Raw genomic sequence first — 18846 nt, 5'->3', positions numbered from 1 at the left:
AACAGATTTTATTTGTTGGGAAGGTGGGGAAGGGGGTATGTAACTTGGAAGGATAGTCAACAGTAACTGGGTAAAGAAACGGGGGCAGGTTCAGCATCTGTGTCCACAAAGTAAACAGTCACTGGAGACCCTGCTCAGTCAGGAACCTGGCTTTCAAAGCCTCCCTGATGCACAGCGCGTCCCGCTGGGATCTTCTAATCGCCCAGCTGTCTGGCTGGACGTAATCAGAAGCCAGGCTATTTGCCTCAAGCTCCCACCCCGCCATAAAGGTCTCCCCCTTGCTCTCACACAAATTGTGGAGCACACAGCAAGCAGCTATCACAATGGGGATATTGGTCTCGCTGAGATCACAGCGAGTGAGTAGGCTTCTCCATCTCCCCTTGAGACGGCCAAAAGCACACTCCACCACCATTCTGCACTTGCTGAGCCGGTAGTTGAATAGTTCTTTCCCTGAGTCCAGTGCGCCAGTGTAGGGCTTCATGAGCCAGGGCATTAGCGGGTATGCAGGGTCCCCGAGGATGACTGTAGGCATCTCCACATCCCCAACAGTTACTTTGTGGTCCGGGAAGTAAAGACCTTCCTGCAGCCGTCTAAACAGACCAGAGTTCCTGAACACCCTTGCGTCATGAACCTTGCCAGGCCATCCAACGTAGATATTGGTAAAACGTCCCCGATGGTCCACCAGAGCTTGCAGCACCATGGAAAAGTACCCCTTTCGGTTGATGTACTGGCTGGCCTGGTGGTCCGGTGCCAGGATAGGGATGTGAGTCCCATCTATAGCCCCACTGCAGTTTGGGAATCCCATCTCGGCAAAGCCATCTCTGATGAGCTCCACGTTTCCCAGGGTCACTACCTTAGATAGCAGTAGCTTGACGATTGCCCTGGCTACTTGCATAACAGCAACCCCCACGGTAGACTTGCCCACACCAAAGTGGTTAGCGACGGACCGGTAGCTGTCTGGCGTTGCGAGCTTCCAGAGGGCTATGGCCACTCGCTTCTGGACAGTCAGGGCTGCCCGCATCCGGGTGTCCTTTCGCTTCAGGGCAGGGGACAGCAACTCACACAGTTCGAGGAAAGTCCCCTTCCGCATGCGAAAGTTGCGCAGCCACTGGGATTCATCCCAGACCTGCAGCACTATGCGGTCCCACCAGTCCGTGCTTGTTTCACGGGCCCAGAATCGCCATTCAACAGTATCAACAAGACCCAGTGACAGCGAGATGTCCTGGGCGCTGGGTCTCATGTTCTCAGAGAGGTCGGAGCTAGTGTCCGACTTCATGCCGTCACGGTGGTGCCGTAGCCTCCTCTCATGATTGATCTGCAGCTGCCTCTGGTACAGGTGGAGGAGAAGCTGCGAGGCGTTGAGAACTGCCACAACTGCAGCGATGGTCGCAGCGGGATCCATGCTCGCACTGCTGTGGCGTCCGCGCTGTCAGTAATCAGAAAAGCGCGCGAACTGATTTCCCGCCGGCGCTTTCAGGGAGGGAGGGAGGGAGGTTGTGAGTGACGGACGGATGATGACAGGCGCCCAAAAGCACCCTCGACACATTTTTTTACCCGGAAGGCATTTGGGGCTCGACCCAGAATTCCAATGGGCAGCGGGGACTGCGGGAACTGTGGGATAGCTGCCCACAGTGCACCGCTTCCAATGTCGACGCTTGCCCCGTTAGTGTGGACTCACAAAGTCTCACAAAGTCGAATTACTGTCCTTAGTGTGGACACACACGTTCGACTTAGTAATATCGATTCCACATAGTCGAATTAACTAAAATCGAAGTACTCTCGTAGTGTAGACCAGGCCGTAGATATTACTGAAGCCCCAGAATAATGCATTATGGGATATCAAGAAACTAGGAAGCACTAGGTGAATTTCACAGAGAAATTAGAGTTAAAACTTAGTTTTGATAAAATTTCCCATATGGCCTCATTAATGAATCATTCAGTATAAAGTCTGGGATTAATTCTTTTTTTCTAGTTCTCCATTTTCAGGTGTGTAATTCACACCCACTTGGCAGAAAAATAAAGCTGCACCCTAATTAGCCACTAGCGCCATAGTTTAAGGAGACTGCTGGACTTTTGTTTTTCACGGAAACCCATATATGGCCATTTTCTGTTTACGCAGAGAGGATATGACTGATCGACTGAAACATTGCCACGTCAGAGGTCAGGTGACCTGAATTTATGTAATTCTGCTGCTATAACCTCTGCATTACAGTATGCAAAAATGAAACTGACCTGCCACTGCCTTCCTTACAAGAGAGAGTTTTATGTGGAAAAACTGTGTCATTGAGGGGCTGGGAAAACAGTTTGGTAATCTCAAAAGTCAAGGGTTATATAGATTAATCATGTAATAATTTGCTATGATCAAGGTAGCTTGCAAGGGAGATAGTCACTTATCCGCTTATTGCTAAGTAAATAATAACTGGGAAGACTGAGCGAATAAAGTTTCTCTGTTGACAACAGGAGTAGTACTTATTACCTCATTCAGTAAATCTGGTTTCAGTACGCTTAACCAAGTCCTATTTTTAGCCTCAGGGGTGTGGCCACAGTCACATACTGATGACTAAACCTTATAGAGTGTTTTGTGGCGCTATAAATACAGTGTGCACTATTTCAGTAGCAGTACCTGTCCAATGAATTTGAGAGAGAGAGAGAGAGAGAAAGAAAAAGGCTTCCAGTAAGAGTAGTGCTTCAGTTAGGTACCTGTGAAAGAACTTTCTAACTTGCTTGGATGCTTTGTGAAGTACATTACTGGACTGTATTTAATTACAGTGTGCTCTCTCAAAAGCAGCCAAGGTTATTTTAATTTTTAAATTGTTACTTCTGAGGCAAATGTTAGCCAGTGAGAGTTTCTAAAGAGCTTCAGTGGAGCCTGGAGCCAGAGGGCTTATAACCAGTCTTGCTTCAAATTGAGCAGCCCTGCAACTAAAATGTCATCATTCTTCATACTGTACTATATTTGCATGGTCTGTATTGCCTTTTTAACAGCTACAAACATCAGTTACTTTTCCCATGCTTGCAGCATACAGAATTTGAGAACAGAGAGGGAAACTGAGTTTCTTTAGATGCCAGAGGGATCTCCTAACAGATCTGAAAATGCTGAACAAATGTTACATATTGGAATAAATTTGCTTAACTCCAGGTATAGGGATAGCCTTCTACATGGCTGTTGTGGTTAATTTGCCCACCAGTCCTTTTATGTTTAATTATCTTATTTAATTGGAATAGCTGTAAGGAAAAGAAGTTAAGGTGTAATAGTGTCTCACTTGCTTGAGCTTTGATTTACCACTTCAGCTCAAGTGGCAAAACGCTTCAGTGAAAAGAATGCATCCTCATGTTCTACTACTTGAACTCTCCTTTTCAGTGGCTTCCCTTCCAGCACCTTCCAAGTTCATTGCCTGCTATTCTGAGACACTTCTTTCTGGATATAATTAGACTTCCATCTCCCCCGTTATGGTCCATTTTTTTGTAAAATTAGATTCATTATGGAAGGCTGGTGTGTGTGCTTTGTATCTTACTCTGAAGCATCCAGTGGGGCTCCAGGTTTATGAAGTTAGCAGCAGAGCACATGCTTTAGTGCCAGTTAGAGCTGGGAGAATAAAGCTAACAGTTAGTGTTCATGAATATTAATTTGAATTTTTAAATAAATTTTCCTTGCCTGTGCACACTTTCCAGTTTGTTTTTGATTTCCAAAAACACTTGAACAGTTGAGTTTGACTGACTAGCAAAATGTTAGTGGTAGGTGAATTTCAGAGTCCTAAGCACAATTAGTTGCAGAAACCAAATTTTGGTGCACAAGTGCTTGTGCACTCATTCAGTTAGGGAACAGAACAACACCTGACCAGTCACAGCAAGTCAACACAATTTAAGTTTCAAATTTGTGTTGAGTCAGTGGAATAAAAACATGCAAACATCAGAACGGCCATACTAGGTAGGCAATTTTGAATGATCCATCCCTTGTCATCCAGCCCAGCATCTGACAGTCTTAGGGACACCCAGAGCATGGGGTTGCATCCCTGACCATCTTGGCTAATAGCCATTGATGGACCTATTCACCCTGGCTATGTCTAATTATTTTTTGAACCAAGTTATACTTTTTGGCCTTCACAACATCCCTTGGCAACAAGTTCCAAAGGTTAATTCTGCGTTGTGTGAAGAAGTACTTCCTTTGTTTGTTTTAAACCTGCTACCTATTAATTTCATTGAGTGACCCCTGGTTCTTGTTTTATGTGAAGGGGTAAATAACATTTCCTTATTCACTTTCTCCACAGAATTCATGGATTTTATACATCTCTACCATATCCTCCCTTAATCATCTCTTTTCCAAGCTGAGCAGTCAGTCTTTTAACTCTCTCCTCATATGGAAGCTGTTCCTTACCAATAATAATTTTTGCTGCCCTTCTCCCTACATTTTCAAATTCTAATATTTTTTTAAGATGGAGCAACAAGAACTGTATGCAGTATTCAGGGTATGGGTGTACCATGGATTTACATAGTGGTATTATGATATTTGCTGTCTTACTATCACAGACTGTTAGTTTGATTTGGTACCAGGAGCCCACTGATGGGTGCAGGCCTGCCAATGGGGGGCAGAGGGGAGGCAATTGCCCAGGGGCTGGGCGATTTAAAAGCGGTAGCGGCAGCGGTCGGGAGCCCCGGGCCCTTTTAAATTGCCTGGGTGGGCTGCAGGACCTGCTCTGTGAAAGTGACGGGCTGGGGAAGTTGGTGGCTGCCCCATGCTGCCCCTGCAAGGAAACGCCTCCCCTCCACCGTGGGCTGGGCACCAGTGCTAGGCAAGAAGGGCTGGGTGGGGCTCCGGGGATCGGACTGCTCTGTGTTCCCAAGCTTCAGCTGTCCTGCCCCCTAGGACTGTGCTGGGAGGGGGGATCCCTGCTCTGTGCTGGCTCCGCAGGGCCCGGGGGGGAGGGGGAGGGCATGGGGGAGTGGGTCTGTGGGGGAGTGCTGGGCAGTGGGGTCAGCCTGTGTGTACTGGGGTGCTGGGCAGTGTGGGGTCTGTGTGGAGTGCTGTGTAGTTGTAGTGGTGGGCTTGTGGGGAAGGGCATTGGGTAGTGCACGCTGGGGGAGATCTGTGTGTGTTGGAGTGCTGGGCAGTAGGGGGTCTGTGTGGGGCGCTGGGAAGTTGGGGTGGGGTTGTGGGTGGGGGGGCACTAGGCATAGCGGGTCTGGGGGATGCTGGGCATAGGGAGTTGGGTGGAGGGGCTGTGTGGCATGGCATGGACTCACCCCAGAGGGGAAGGGGCACGCTGGTAGCACAGGGCTGGGTGGGCCAGTGTGTGTCTGGCAGCTGCTGGTTTGTAAACAGAGCCCTCGTGCTGGGCACAGTGGGGCTGCCCCCTTCATGCCATTGCCCCTGGGGGCCCCACAAATATGTTTGGCACCGGGCCCACAAAAGGTTAATCCAGCCCTGGCTCCTAGGGTGTGCGCGGGGTGGTACCGGAGGCAGCGAAGGCAGCCGGGTGAGCACATCCCTTTCTAGGGGGCCCATTGACTGTTCTGCCTTGGGGCCTGGAACTGCTGTCAGCAGGCCTGGATGGGTGGTGTTGTGATAACTGGACTTACAGATTTATCCTTTTTGTGAGCTCAGCTGTAAAAAGTGAGTGTGCGTTTTTAATAAGACAGAACAGTGACCTATTACAACAAATGTTGATGGGAAAAGGTGCAAAAAAGAGACAGACTGAATTAGTCTGAACAAAAAAAGACGACTGATTTTATATCAGCAGGGTTTAACTCGAAGACTGTGTGAATCAAAATTGGTTTGTTGGAAATTAGGTCTAATCAGTGGACAAAAAAAATGAGGGGGTGGGCTATTCCACCTGTTACTCCCTTTTTGGGTCCTTAAAGAAAGAGAGTTTGGGGAGAAAAACTGGCTACTGGAGCAAGCTTCACCATCATGGCTGCCATCCCCACCGCCACCTGGGGACCCCAGATCTTCTGCATCCTAATCCTGAGAGATGTCCTGACGAGATTGGGCCAGAGAGAGGGGGAGCCAGAGGACATTCCACCTCCACTAGCTAAATCCCAAACACCACCTGGCATGTGAGACTGTCTCTCTCCCCTCCTCCACCCTCCAGTGCATCTTTTTCCTTCCCCACCTTATTTCTTCTGTTTCCCATCTTTCTCCTTTTTCCTTTTGTCTAATAAGAGTCTGGCTTATCTGGCCAAAACTGCTTATTTTGAAACACTGCCTGTAACCAGAGAGACAGCTAAAAGTAATGTCCTAAACAGGCCAATGCTGGTACAAGTTTGCCAGGTCTCATTGATAAGACCCCTTGCTGTGCCCGTGTTTTCCCAGCAGGGAGGTTGCAAGTGAGAGCCAACAACAGAGACAGAGGCTGCATTTTCTATTTTCTTTGCTATTCTTTTCTCTCCCCTTGTGTATGTGTGTGTCCTCTTTTGTCTTCTAGGAAACAGGATCAGACTTTAACAACAACAACTGCAGCCCATTTTAACTAATTAACTTCTCTTTTCCTCAAAAAGAGAGTTATCTTCTTTGATACCATCTAAGAGACTGTCAAAAACCTCTTCAGCAAAAGGGAAAAGGAACAAGAAATGTTGTTGAAATGAAAGTCTTACTTAATACTTTACATTTCAAATGCTTTGACTGTTTTTCTTTCTTTTCCTGTGTCTTTTAATGAAAGGTTAAAAGGATTTTAAATGGTATGTTGGCCATGGCACTAAGCAGGCTGAGATGCCTGTATAGCAAATCCCAATCCTTGTTTAACCCTGTTTAATGTTAGACACTTTCAGGGTCATGTTAACTGCTTTGACGCTTTCAGACATGTCAAGTCTCACTCATTGGGTGTGAGACTCACTCATTAGCACACTATCTCACTAAACATTCCTAAACGTATTTCAGTACTTTTACTCAGGGGCTGAAAGAGACAACAATATACCCAGGGCCTCAGGCATGGGGCTTGAAGCGTGGAAAGCCACTTTCCAAGATTGTGCACTGTGGTAACCATAAAGACTACAAGCCCATGTTCTATAGCCAGGAGAGAGGAGGCTACATGGATTTGTGTGTGTGTGTGTGTGTGTGTGTGTGTGTGTGTGTGTGTGTGTGTGTGTGTGTGAATGTGAATACTTGAGGGTCAAAAATATATGAGTTTGGCGAAAAAACGACCAGGACTTAATCAAAAGTTTGCAGGTTCTGCTAAATACAGATCAAAATTTAACCACACTGGACAAATCCATGGCCCTTCACTGTCCTGGTAGCAGGCAAGACTTCTTTTTTTAAATGTGATCTTCTCAAGTTCCATTTCTGTCCGTGGTTGTCAGGCTTGTCTTAGTTTTATTCCCACTCAAATGCAGGAGAAGAAGAGCGTTCATCTTGTTTGAAAGAATAAGACACCATTCAGACCAAACCTTGGACTAGACGGGACACTGTCATCTTTTATCCAAGTGAAGCTGGCAAATCCTGAGCCATGTTACAAGTTTGAGCCACCAAAAGAAGTTATAAAAACAGCAAAGGGAGCCTCATGGCAATATAACAAAGCACATGAATCAAATGTAAAACCAAATTAGATATTAAAAGAAATGTGGAATCAGAATCCTTTATCTACAGTTTGTTAGCTTCAAATTAATTAAATTCAATGTAGTTACTTTATTTTTATATTAATTAATGTATTGTTTGGTTGTGTTTTATTTTAATTTTAATTTATTTTGCATTTATTTATTTTGGAATCTGATTATTTTAGTTTGCTGTAAATATAAAATGAGCAATAATATACAAACCAAATAATATTTGTACTATGAAGTGTTTTTCAAATGGATGATCACTACGACAAGGTGATATGCAAAGTAAACATGTATTGATAAAAGTTTTCTTTTGTGTTAGGTTTATATAAAAACAGTTAATTGTTGAATATTTCTCTTGTTCTGTCCACTGACTTTGTGTCTAAACCAGGGGTTATTAACTCTGGTCCTCCGAGATCTCCAACCACCCAGATTTTTGTTCCAAACAGCAAATAATTGATTTTATTAAAATCCACTGGTTTGCACTGTATATAGAATTCTCACGTGCCCTAGACCTCACTATGAATTAGTACATTTAAGTGTTTCAAATGCATTATTAAGCAGTGTACATTTTAAAACAAACTATTAAGTGCTAGGTGGATTAAAAACCTGGACTATTGGTCGCCAAGAACCAAAGATGAGAGTCCCTGTCTTAAGCAATGACCTAACACACCACTCTTTGGGGCTGTAGATCTCACTCTTAAGGACAGCCAACCCTTGGTATCGCTGCGCTTTGCACCCCTATATTCCATCTAAATTAATACAACATTGTTAAAGCAAGCTGCTGGAGCTGGGGACTGCTTGAAAGGAAGGGGGCCGAATGCTGAGCCCAGTGGAGCTGAAGATTCTTTTGGTTTGTGTTTATGTTGGACTTAGACTCTGCTTCCCTGGAAGAGGCTGAATTCTCTGTGTCTGGGCTAGAGGGCTTAGCCACCCCCTTAACTGGAGTGTGCTGATGTCTGTTGAGGAAACTGAGGCAGAGCTGTTCTAGTGCTCTGTATGCCACAAGGAGGTGTGTAGGGATGGCACCTCTGGCACAAGGAGTATGAAGAGGTTGTTGAACTTGCTCCTTAGAGAAGAAAGGTTCATCCCTCTAAAATATGATTTGTTTGTCTCTAAGATACAATTTTCCATTCCCTATTTGAGTTCCTTACTGATTCCACGTGCTCTGTTTTTATGAGTTCCTATAAGAGCTTCCACGGTTTCTGCAGGCCTCTGTACCCTTTGGTAAAGACATGATTGTTTGTGGCCTAAGAGTTTTATGACAATGTTAAAGAATCATAGAATGAGTCACTTTCTTCTATCACTGAATAAAGAACTGTATTAGAGTAAGGAAAAAGGTATTATCCCTAAAACTGTCTCCATCTGCACCATTGCAGAGCTTTCCTTTCTTTCCCTCCATACTCTGAGGTTTGATACTCAACCCGCTCTCCTGAAGCTCTCTAGTCCACACTGCTCTATGAACAGCATGTCCCCAATTTCAGTAAAAAAAAAAAAAAGTGACAACTTAAACTGGTGCCTGCCCTTAAATCTATTCCCTTCTTCTGCTTTCTAATACTTGAGACAAAGGGAAATATAGCCTACCCCTCTCAGGGCCTTCACAAAACACATTGTGGGGAAAGAAGATTTTTAACCCAGCACTGGCCTGTTCTTCCTTATACCTTTCCCCAGTGATAGCTGTTCTGTCACACAGAACAACGGCGTGTTGTGGATACAGGATTAAAATCTGGCTCATCCCTATGCAGGAGACAAGGAGAAGAGAGAGAGGACAAGATGTCTTCATCCAGCCTTAGACTTATGAGTGGGGTATATAGGTGTGGTCCCTGTGCTCTCCTGTATTCAAGGACTGTATTCACTGGCAAAACATCCCCCCACATCTCTGCAATGTGGAGGCAAAACATCCCCCCACATCTCTGCATGTGCCAGCAGAACTGAGCCGATGCACAGGGTGAAGCACGTGGCCCCCCCGTGAAAGGGTGTAGGCAGCATGAATGCTCCCTGTGTGCAGTGGGAGCTTTGGGAAGGATTGAGCACAATCTCTCCTCAAAAACAACAAGGAGTCTGGTGGCAATCTCTCCTCAAGGCAGTTCTGAGTGGTGCAGTTCTGGCCAGGCCCCAAATGCAGCTAGTGCCTATTGGGAACAATCTAACCCATAATAATTAGGATGGGGGAGGAGGGAGTCTGCTGCTGCTGGGTTTGTTAGATTCTTTAACTACCACCATTGACAAGTGTACAAACAATAGGACCCCGTTTGCTATCATGACAGCTTTGTCTACACTAGGAATTTTAGCCATTGCAATGGATTTCAGCAATGTAGGCAGCTGAATTGATGCTAGAAATTAACTGGAAGAGATTACGGCTGCTCTAGGAAGATAGACTGCTTCTGAGGTCACTCTTGTTGTGGTCTAGTCTGTCTTTGAGATTAAGCAAGGGCCCTTTTTCTGCAACACCAAACCATCTGCACCCAACAATGGTTTTGAGTCCCTTGTCTGTGCCTTTATCAGACTTCTGAAGTGTGAATTAGAAAGACTTGTGTTTGTTTCTAGTCACTATGTTGTGTAGAGCAGTGGTTCTCAAACTAGGGCTGCCGCTTGTTCAGGGAAAACCCCTGGCGGGCCGGGCCAGTTTGTTTATCTGCCATGTCCGCAGGTTCGGCCGATCGCAGCTCCCACTGGCTGCGGTTCGCCGCTCCAGGCCAATGGGGGCTGCAGGAAGTGGCGCGGGCCAAGGGATGTACTTGCTGCCGCTTCCCGAAGCCCCCATTGGCCTGGAGCGGCGAACCGCGGCCAGTGGGAGCCACGATCGGCCAAACCTGCGGACTCGGCAGGTAAACAAACCGGCCTGGCCCGCCAGGGGCTTTCCCTGAACAAGCGGCGGCCTTAGTTTGAGAACCACTGGTGTAGAGTGCTTTTCTACTGTGTTGTATTAGAAGGGATGATAGCAATTGCAAGACAGGAGAATCACTGGAAGTCTAATGTTGGTTTAAATACAACTGTGTGACCTGCTGGGGTTGACTAGGATTCAACCGTTATTCTTTGAGGAATGTGAACTACAGGATACAAGGCACTGAGAGCCAAGGGACTGCTGGGAACTGCACTCTGGCAAATACAGCTGCAAAAACATGAAGCTACTTCTCCCTGAAGATTCAGGGAAAAAATGTATACTTCCTCTCAAAGCAAAGCTTATGATTTGCAAATTGAAAAAGACAGTCAAGGGAGCACCTACCCTTCCCAAGAATACTTTTCAGAGGGACACATTTGTGGCAGCTTGTGAATTATGCAGTGTTAACCGTATATTTTTTTTAAAAACATTTATTCTCTTTATTTTCTACTTGGAGCAGGTTAAGCCTGGATGGTTGGATTTTTGTCTCTTGTGGTCCACAGCAGCTACATGAAACAAAAAATGGTTATTCTAGAAATTAAAACTCTTGTTACTCTCCTAAACTGTGCAGGAAAGACCTCCCCTCTTGAATGCCTTAGAGTCTCTGCATCTGTCTAAGGGTCTCAGCCCCTGTGCAGCTTCAAAATTCCAAGTTCTCTGAATAAAGGAACTGCTTTAATGGGACAGCTAATTGATGTGGTGCACAAGAGACTCAAGCGCACTCTGCGCTACAGTATCTATACACAGTGCTTTTATTTTCTTTAGAACATTTAGTGCATTGTGTGAGAGACAGTGCCTATGAATCTCACATTTCAGATATCTTGAGTCTGTCATGTTTTACTATTACCAGCTTTTCCATACTTCCTGTGCCACCTTGAGCAAGTTACCTAGGCCAAAACTTTCTGAAGCAGCCACTGATTTCAGGTCCCCAACTATAGACTCCATGGGTCTGTAGCTGGAATTATTGGTCCTTTGCTTCTGAAAAGAAATCCAGCATAAGGTGTCTCAGATTGGGCAATCAAAAGTAGAAGCACTGAACATCAGAGTTTGCTTTTGAATATTTTGACTTTAATCCTTGCTCCTTAGTTCCCCATCCGTAAAATAAGGATAATAATTTCTAACCCAATAGGAGCATTTGAGGTAAGGTAATTGAGGACTGACATGCTCTGATTCTATGGTGATCAATACCAGAGAAATCCATAAATAAAATAAAATTGCACACAGACTAGTTCCTCACTCCAACACTCAGAGTAGCTGGGCTTGATAATACAAACGCTGTGGAGGATTGCCCCTCCCTGCCAGCCACTGTTCCAGTTACAGTAGCCTTTGCATCTGTAATTTCCCCTACTCTCCATGGGGAGTGGAGAAGCTGTAAAACCCAAGGGTAACTTAGGGCTGGTCTACACTAATGCTGTAAGTCAATCTAAATTATGCTACTTCAGTTACGTAAATTATGTAACAAAGTCAATGTAACTTAGGTTGACTTATAGTGGTGTCTACATTGTGCTATGTCAATGGGAGACGTTCTCCCATCGACATAGCTTCTGCCTCTCAGGGAGGTGGAGTACAGATGTCAACAGGAGAGCGCTTCGCCATCAACTTAGCGTGTCTTCACCAGACCTGCTAAATCGACACTGCTGCATCAAACGCAGCAGTGACGATTTAGCCCATAGTGTAGACATGGCCTTAGTTAGCTACAGTTCCAACTGTCATTTCCTTCTGAGGAGCACTATGATGCGAAACCATCCGTGCAGATGGGCTTCAGATGCATACCCCTCAAACCCTGCACCATCCCATTACAAGGTGCTGCTGCCTTTGTACGAGAGCCAAGAATACCCACTGAGATTTGACTCCTACCTGCAAAAATGTTTCAATGTCTGACAGATTTAGTCAAGTGCCTAAAGCCCTCCTTCCCATTAGCCGGGACCCTGAATCTTTTCTACCAGGAAACCTGTGTTTTCTTGACTTCACATTTAATGAAAGCAATTTTCAGTCAGTTCCATCTACAATTGCCATCCACAGAGGGGAAAAAAATCCATTCCTAGAGGAGGAAAGATAATTGAAAACACAAGCATACTCTTAAATTATATAGTGCTTTGAAGCAAAGTGCCAGTGACACAACCACACTCAATATCATTAGCTGGAACAGCAGACTAAAAGCAAAATAAAAGGGAAGTACATTGAATATGACCCCTCAGACCACAGAATTATTGAAATGGTTGGTTTGGGGTTTTTAAGGGTAGAGATTAAGAAATTATTTTATGGCTTCGGGATTTTTCCCTAACACCAATGTCCCCACCAGGGGATGGTTTCTCTATGATTAACAGTGAACCTATTTTTTTTAAAAAAATGTTATTAACAGCGATTCTTTTATCATTTTCTGCTGCAGTTTGCTTTTTAATGGGGTTAGATTGCAAAATGTCTCAATTGTAGGTATTGATATATTGAAATGTTGTGTTTTGCGAGTTGTATTTAATCAAGTGATCTAAATGTATTGTCTCTAAACAGAGAATTTTGATATACCTGTACATTCACGAATGTAAAAACTTCCCAGACTTTTATTGGGGTTAAATTTTATATTATCTACTATGGGCTTTACTTTATTTAGAAAGCTAAATTCCATACCCATCACTTCTATCCCAAGTTTCTACTGTTGCCTTCATAAGCGGGTGGTTATATATTGATTTTGGTTTATAGGATTTCTTAATCCAGGGGATCATATGGAGTTTGATTGCACAAACATTGAGCTTGTTCAATCTGTACCCAGTGTTTAGTAGGGTTGATGTTATCCAGTACATTAGATTTCTGATCTGACTAGCTTGATAATAGTGCTTAGTGTTTGGCGAAGCCAATCCGCCCTTTTGCCATGGCCTTTGTAAAGTAGATTGCTAAACCTTGAGTATCTTATTTTCCCAAATGAATATATTTATCATGGATGTCCATTGATCCATGGACATCCTGGGACTAAAACCAGGAGCATTTGGAAAAGGAAGTTAATTCAGAGTAAGAAATTCATTTTAATTGTCACAATTGTGTCTAACTATTTTCTGGATCTGTTTCAAGTTTTGACCAATTTTCTGGATCTGTTTCAAGTTTCTTAATCAGAGATGTATAAATAATGCTATACATGTCTTACATCTTTTACAAGTGTGCATTCCCAGGTATCTCACTGAAGTAGTTACCCATTTGTGTTTATATTTATCTTTTATATCTTTCTGTAGATCAGAGCCCACGCCCACATGCAGGCATTCTGACTTGTCACAGTTTATTTTCAATAAACTGATTTCTTGAATTCTTTTCTGGTTTTATAGAAGTGTGATATCGTCTCAGTCTCTAATAGCAAGCCAAACCGGTGCATAATGTGACCAGGAGATTCAGACTTGCAAGCTGCATGCTAACATTGCCGAATTAAGCAACAATATAGAGATTAGAATCATATCGATTTCCCTGTGGGGTACGGAAAAGGAATCCTCTTTCCTTTGGATAATAACACCTCTAAGCATCAGACAAATCATGTTTATTCATTAGAGATATTAATTCTCTGTCTGATTTTCTATCCTTTAATACACTGCTCTCTGTCCAAATCATGGGTCTAGAACACAATTATAATTGATTGATTGATTATTATTGGAGGCAATCTCCTTCTCTAAAGTCTTCTAATATTTAGACAATTTTCTGAATAGAGGCATTTGACCTTGTTTAGGGGAATAAATAGTGCCTAATGTGAGCAATCAATAACCAATTGTACCTTTAACTAATAGACATCTAACTTCATGATCTATATATTTATCCTTTTATTGGAAAGGTATGTATAATGATTGCTACTCCTCTTTTATGTGATGTTCCTGGAGAAACATAAGAAGTGTGGAACCAGTTATTATTGACGTATTTATTATGTTTTTCCTTAAGCTGCATATATTGCAGAAAGCATTTATCTGGAGCCTCAGCTTTGATAGCTTGAAAAGCTTTTTTTCTTGTTAAACTACTGTTAAGACAATAGGTAGTTATGGTATAGATATAGAATTTAATTGTATTAGCCATATTAAGAGATGTAAATTGTTATCTGGTTCATAAGATTGTATAAAGAAAAAGGAAAGCCAAATATCATATAAGACCCTAATTCTAATTATTAGGTTTTTTACCTCTGATTTTGTAGAGTAGTATTTTTTAGTTGAAAGTGTACTTGTATTGTTGGTAGGTCTCCCCACTCACTTAAAGCAAAAATATTATTCAGCATGAAATAGCCAAGTTAATTCTTCAATCTAAATATCTGTTCGGACCTAAAGATTTTGTTGATTACTCCAGTGTATTCATTTAAATGGAGTAAGTGGGCCAAAGTTGATAACATAAACCTGTCACTATCTGACGTTAAACAAGGTCTGGGGTCTGGTGTACAGAGACCTCAGCCTGCTTAGTACCATGACAAACACACCATTCAAAATCTTTTTAACCTTTTATTAAAGATACATAGAAGAAGGAAAAACAGTTAAAGCATTTGAAATGGAGAGTATTAAATAGGGCTTTCATTTTAACAACATTTTTTGTTCCCTTTCCCTTTAGCTGGAGAGAATTTTAGAAGGAAATAACTCCTTGTTGGACAGTCTAAAGATGGTTATGACTGTTCTTTTGGGTAAGAGAGAGAAATTTACTTCTGGGTGGAATTCTGCACCAAAATTCTGCATATTTTATTTGTCAAAATAATGCAATGTAAGCATGCTGGTCTCAATTATTTAGGTAACTTATTTAAACTACAATGCAATGGATGGAGAATAGGAGTGGGGAGCATTAGAGGAAATCTCCAACCCCCCCTTGCCTAATAGTAATGTAGCTAGGTTTGACCCTTTATTTCTAGTTATTAGTCAACAAATATATGCAGCCATATGCTCAGTGTTACATCATAGGCAACTGACAAGCAAGTGAGGGCTGGGGAATCGAACTCACAATTTATATGGTTATTGACCGTCTCAAGAAAGGTCAGTAGCAAACAGTTCATGGAGCACATTTTGATAGGAAACTTTTCAGTCCAAAAGTTTAGACCAGTTCTAATTACTAAAGCACCATAAGCATTTATAAGGCCATACTGTCCTTTACACCACTCTGGCAATATAAAGGAGCCTTAAAACTTTTACACCTGTTTTATACTCCTGGGGGAATTCACAAAGACAATGGGAACAATTCACTAAGCACATAGGCTGCTACATTCTGCTCTGCCTGAGGGGACAGGGCCTGCCCCACGCCTAACTCCTCAGAAACACCCTGAAGCTCTGCCCCTCCATGCTGAGTGTGCCCCAATAGCGAGCGAGAGGGACTGAGTGTCTCTCTCTCTCTCACACACATGACTGCCCAGTCTCCACCCCGTGATTTACATCTCTACCAGCTGCTCTGGGTGCCTGAACTGACCTGCCTATGCTGCTGGGGATCGACACGTGACCACTCTTGCGGCTTCCCTTTGCTTCCCCATCAGAAGTAATTTTTCTGCAGGGAAACAAAGAAATATGCGGGGGACATGAAATCTGAGAACGCGCAGTGAAGCAAAATTCCTGCAGAAGTAGAAATTAGTTGGTATGAGCTGGAGCTGTTATTGCTTCTGTTAAAGTGTGATCCTGTTTCATCTCAGGTGGTGTTTGGGATTCAGCAGGTAGTGATGTCATCTGGATCCCTCTCTTTAGGCCAAGCTGGATTAAGAACAAGAAGAGTGAGGATCCCAGGAGATGGTGGGGAAGGCAGCAATGATGGTGAAGCTTGCTCCAGTAGCTTCCCATTGTTCTTTTCCTCCCAGTGTCTAGGGGGAAAAACATCTAGGGGTAAATAACACTTCCCTACTCTCTTTCTCTGCACTATTCATGATTTTATAGACCTCTATCATATCCTCCCTTAGTCATCTCTTTTCTAAGATGAACTGTCTCAGTCTTTTTAATGTCTCCTCGTATGGAAGTTGTTCCATATTCCTAATCATTTTTGTTGCCCTTCTCTGTGCCTTTTCCAATCCTAACATATCTTTTTTGAGATGGGAACTCACACAATATTCAAGGTGTGGGCATACCATGGATTTATATAGTAGCATTATGATATTTTGTTTTATCATCTATCCCTTCCCTAATGGTTCCTAACATTCTGTTAGCTTTTTTGATTATGGCTGGTGCACATTGAGCAGATGTTTTCAGAGAACTATTCACAATGACTCCAAAATCTCTTTCTTGACTGGTAACAGCTAATTTAGATCCATCATTTTGTATGTACAGGTTAGATATTTTCCAATGTGCATTACTTCACAGTTGTCAACATTGAATTTCATCTGCCATTTTGTTGCCCATTCACTCAGTTTAGTGAGATCCCTTTGTAACTCTTCACAGTCAGCTTTGGACTTAACCATTTTGAGTAATTTTGTATCATCTACAAACTTTGCCACCTCACTGTTTACCACCTTTTCCAGATCATTTATTAAACTATTGAACAGAGTCTGTATCTTATCTTAAAGCTGCTGGGACTTCAGCTAGCTCCCTTCTTGCACAAAATAGTGAAGTCTCTTGGTTTATTGGCATTTAACGGGGGGAGCATACCAGGCTCTGTAAGCTCTGTCTATCTCAATCTCTCTTTTATCTCCTGGGTCTAAGAAGGTACATAGAACTTCCTTTAGGAATTGCTGCATCCCCTTTCTCCTCTCCTTCAAGGAGACCCTTGATCCTTAGGTCATTTCTCCTCTCACAGTTCTTCATGTCTTCCACTTTCTCTGCCCAGTCTTTGTTTTCTAGAATCTAAATTCTTATCTGCAGCCCAGCCTCTGCTTCCACTTTCTCCCCCATGCTGTTTTCCAAGCCAGTCGCTCTCACCCCCAGTTCACTGAAATCAGCCTTAATTTAATCTAATTTGGCATTTAGAATGGATTTTTTGGGATCTAAACTTGTAAATTAACTCCCCCAAATCTTCTGTAGGAAGAGGTATCCCTTTCTCCTGCTCCCTTCCTCCCATGAGGGGCCTGGGCCCAGCAGCTGCCATCTTGGATTTTTCCAGCTCTGCCTGCTCTTGCTGCCTTCTGAGTTTCTCTTCTGGAAATAATTTTTCAGAATTATCTCTTTATATACTCACCTAAGGAGTAGGAGAGTCTCGTTGGGGAGTCACATTGGGGCAGTAACCAGCCATGTCTGCAGATTCTGCCAGCTTCAACACAGAACTAAAGGCTAAAGCAGCAATTCAACTCTGGTAATCAAGTATCAGGGGGTAGCCGTGTTAGTCTGTATTCACAAAAACAACAAGGAGTCTGGTGGCACCTTAAAGACTAACAAATTTATTTGGGCATAAGCTTTTGTGGGTAAAAACACTTCTTCAGATGCATGGAGTGAAAATTACAGATGCAGGCATTATATAATGACACATGAAGAGAAGGGAGTTACCTCACAAGTGGAGAACCAGTGTTGACAGGGCCAATTTGATCAGGGTGGATGTAGTCCACTCCCAATAATAGATGAGGAGGTGTCAATTCCAGGAGAGGCAAAGCTGCTTTTGTAATGAGCCAGCCTCTCCCAGTCACTATTCAAGCCCAAATTAATGATGTTAAATTTGCAAATGAATTTTAATTCTGCTGTTTCTCTTTGAAGTCTGTTTCTGACTTTTTTTGTTCAAGTATGGCTACTTTTAAATCTGTTATAGAATGTCCAGGAAGATTGAAGTGTTCTGCTGGCTTTTGTATGTTACCATTCCTGAACTCTGGTAATGTCTCTTCCCCCTAGTACGCATTGTGCTCATGCCCTCCATTGGCCAGAATCAGGACTGCGGTCCACAGGTTGAAAACCTCTGTACTAATCAATAGGTTGCATCAGTACAGCATTTCTTCATATGTAGGAAGAGCATTTCACAATACTTGCTGTTTCACCACCCACTGTATATCTCATAGTGTATAGCTGTTTAAGATGCAATGACTTTCAAAGAAGGAACACTGAGACAGCGGAGAGAGTGAAGCATTTTTTTTTTTTAAGGGGGGCAAAAGGTAGACTTCAAACATGACTATACTGCAGATTGGCTGAAGAACTAATCTTGGTCAGCTATATAGCATTCGCACTGCAGCAATATCCTACACAAGCCCTTCCTATCCGCAACACAGTTGCTGCATTCAGTTTGGTTGACCAGCATATGCTAGCTAGCATATATATCATACTAATACTATGTAGTATCTGTAGCATAAATGCGTACTAATATATAAAGCAAAAATACTATAACAATTATATAGACTAAATTGGCCTCTATAATCCTGTTCACTTATGCCAAGTATCCCATAACACCTTGCATCAGCTGAAGTAAGCTTTGCCTTAAGTAGAATTGAAAGTGTTCAGGATCAGGACAGATGAGTATTTTACTATAGCAACAGGCAGGGAGTTATTCTCGCAGGCCCATACTGGAATGTCCCAAAGAAAGAGGATAAGACATATGATTGTTCTACC

This window comes from Emys orbicularis, chromosome 7, assembly GCF_028017835.1.
Source record: "Emys orbicularis isolate rEmyOrb1 chromosome 7, rEmyOrb1.hap1, whole genome shotgun sequence".
Taxonomy (NCBI): domain Eukaryota; kingdom Metazoa; phylum Chordata; order Testudines; family Emydidae; genus Emys; species Emys orbicularis.
Note: the sequence above shows the minus strand (reverse complement) of the source record.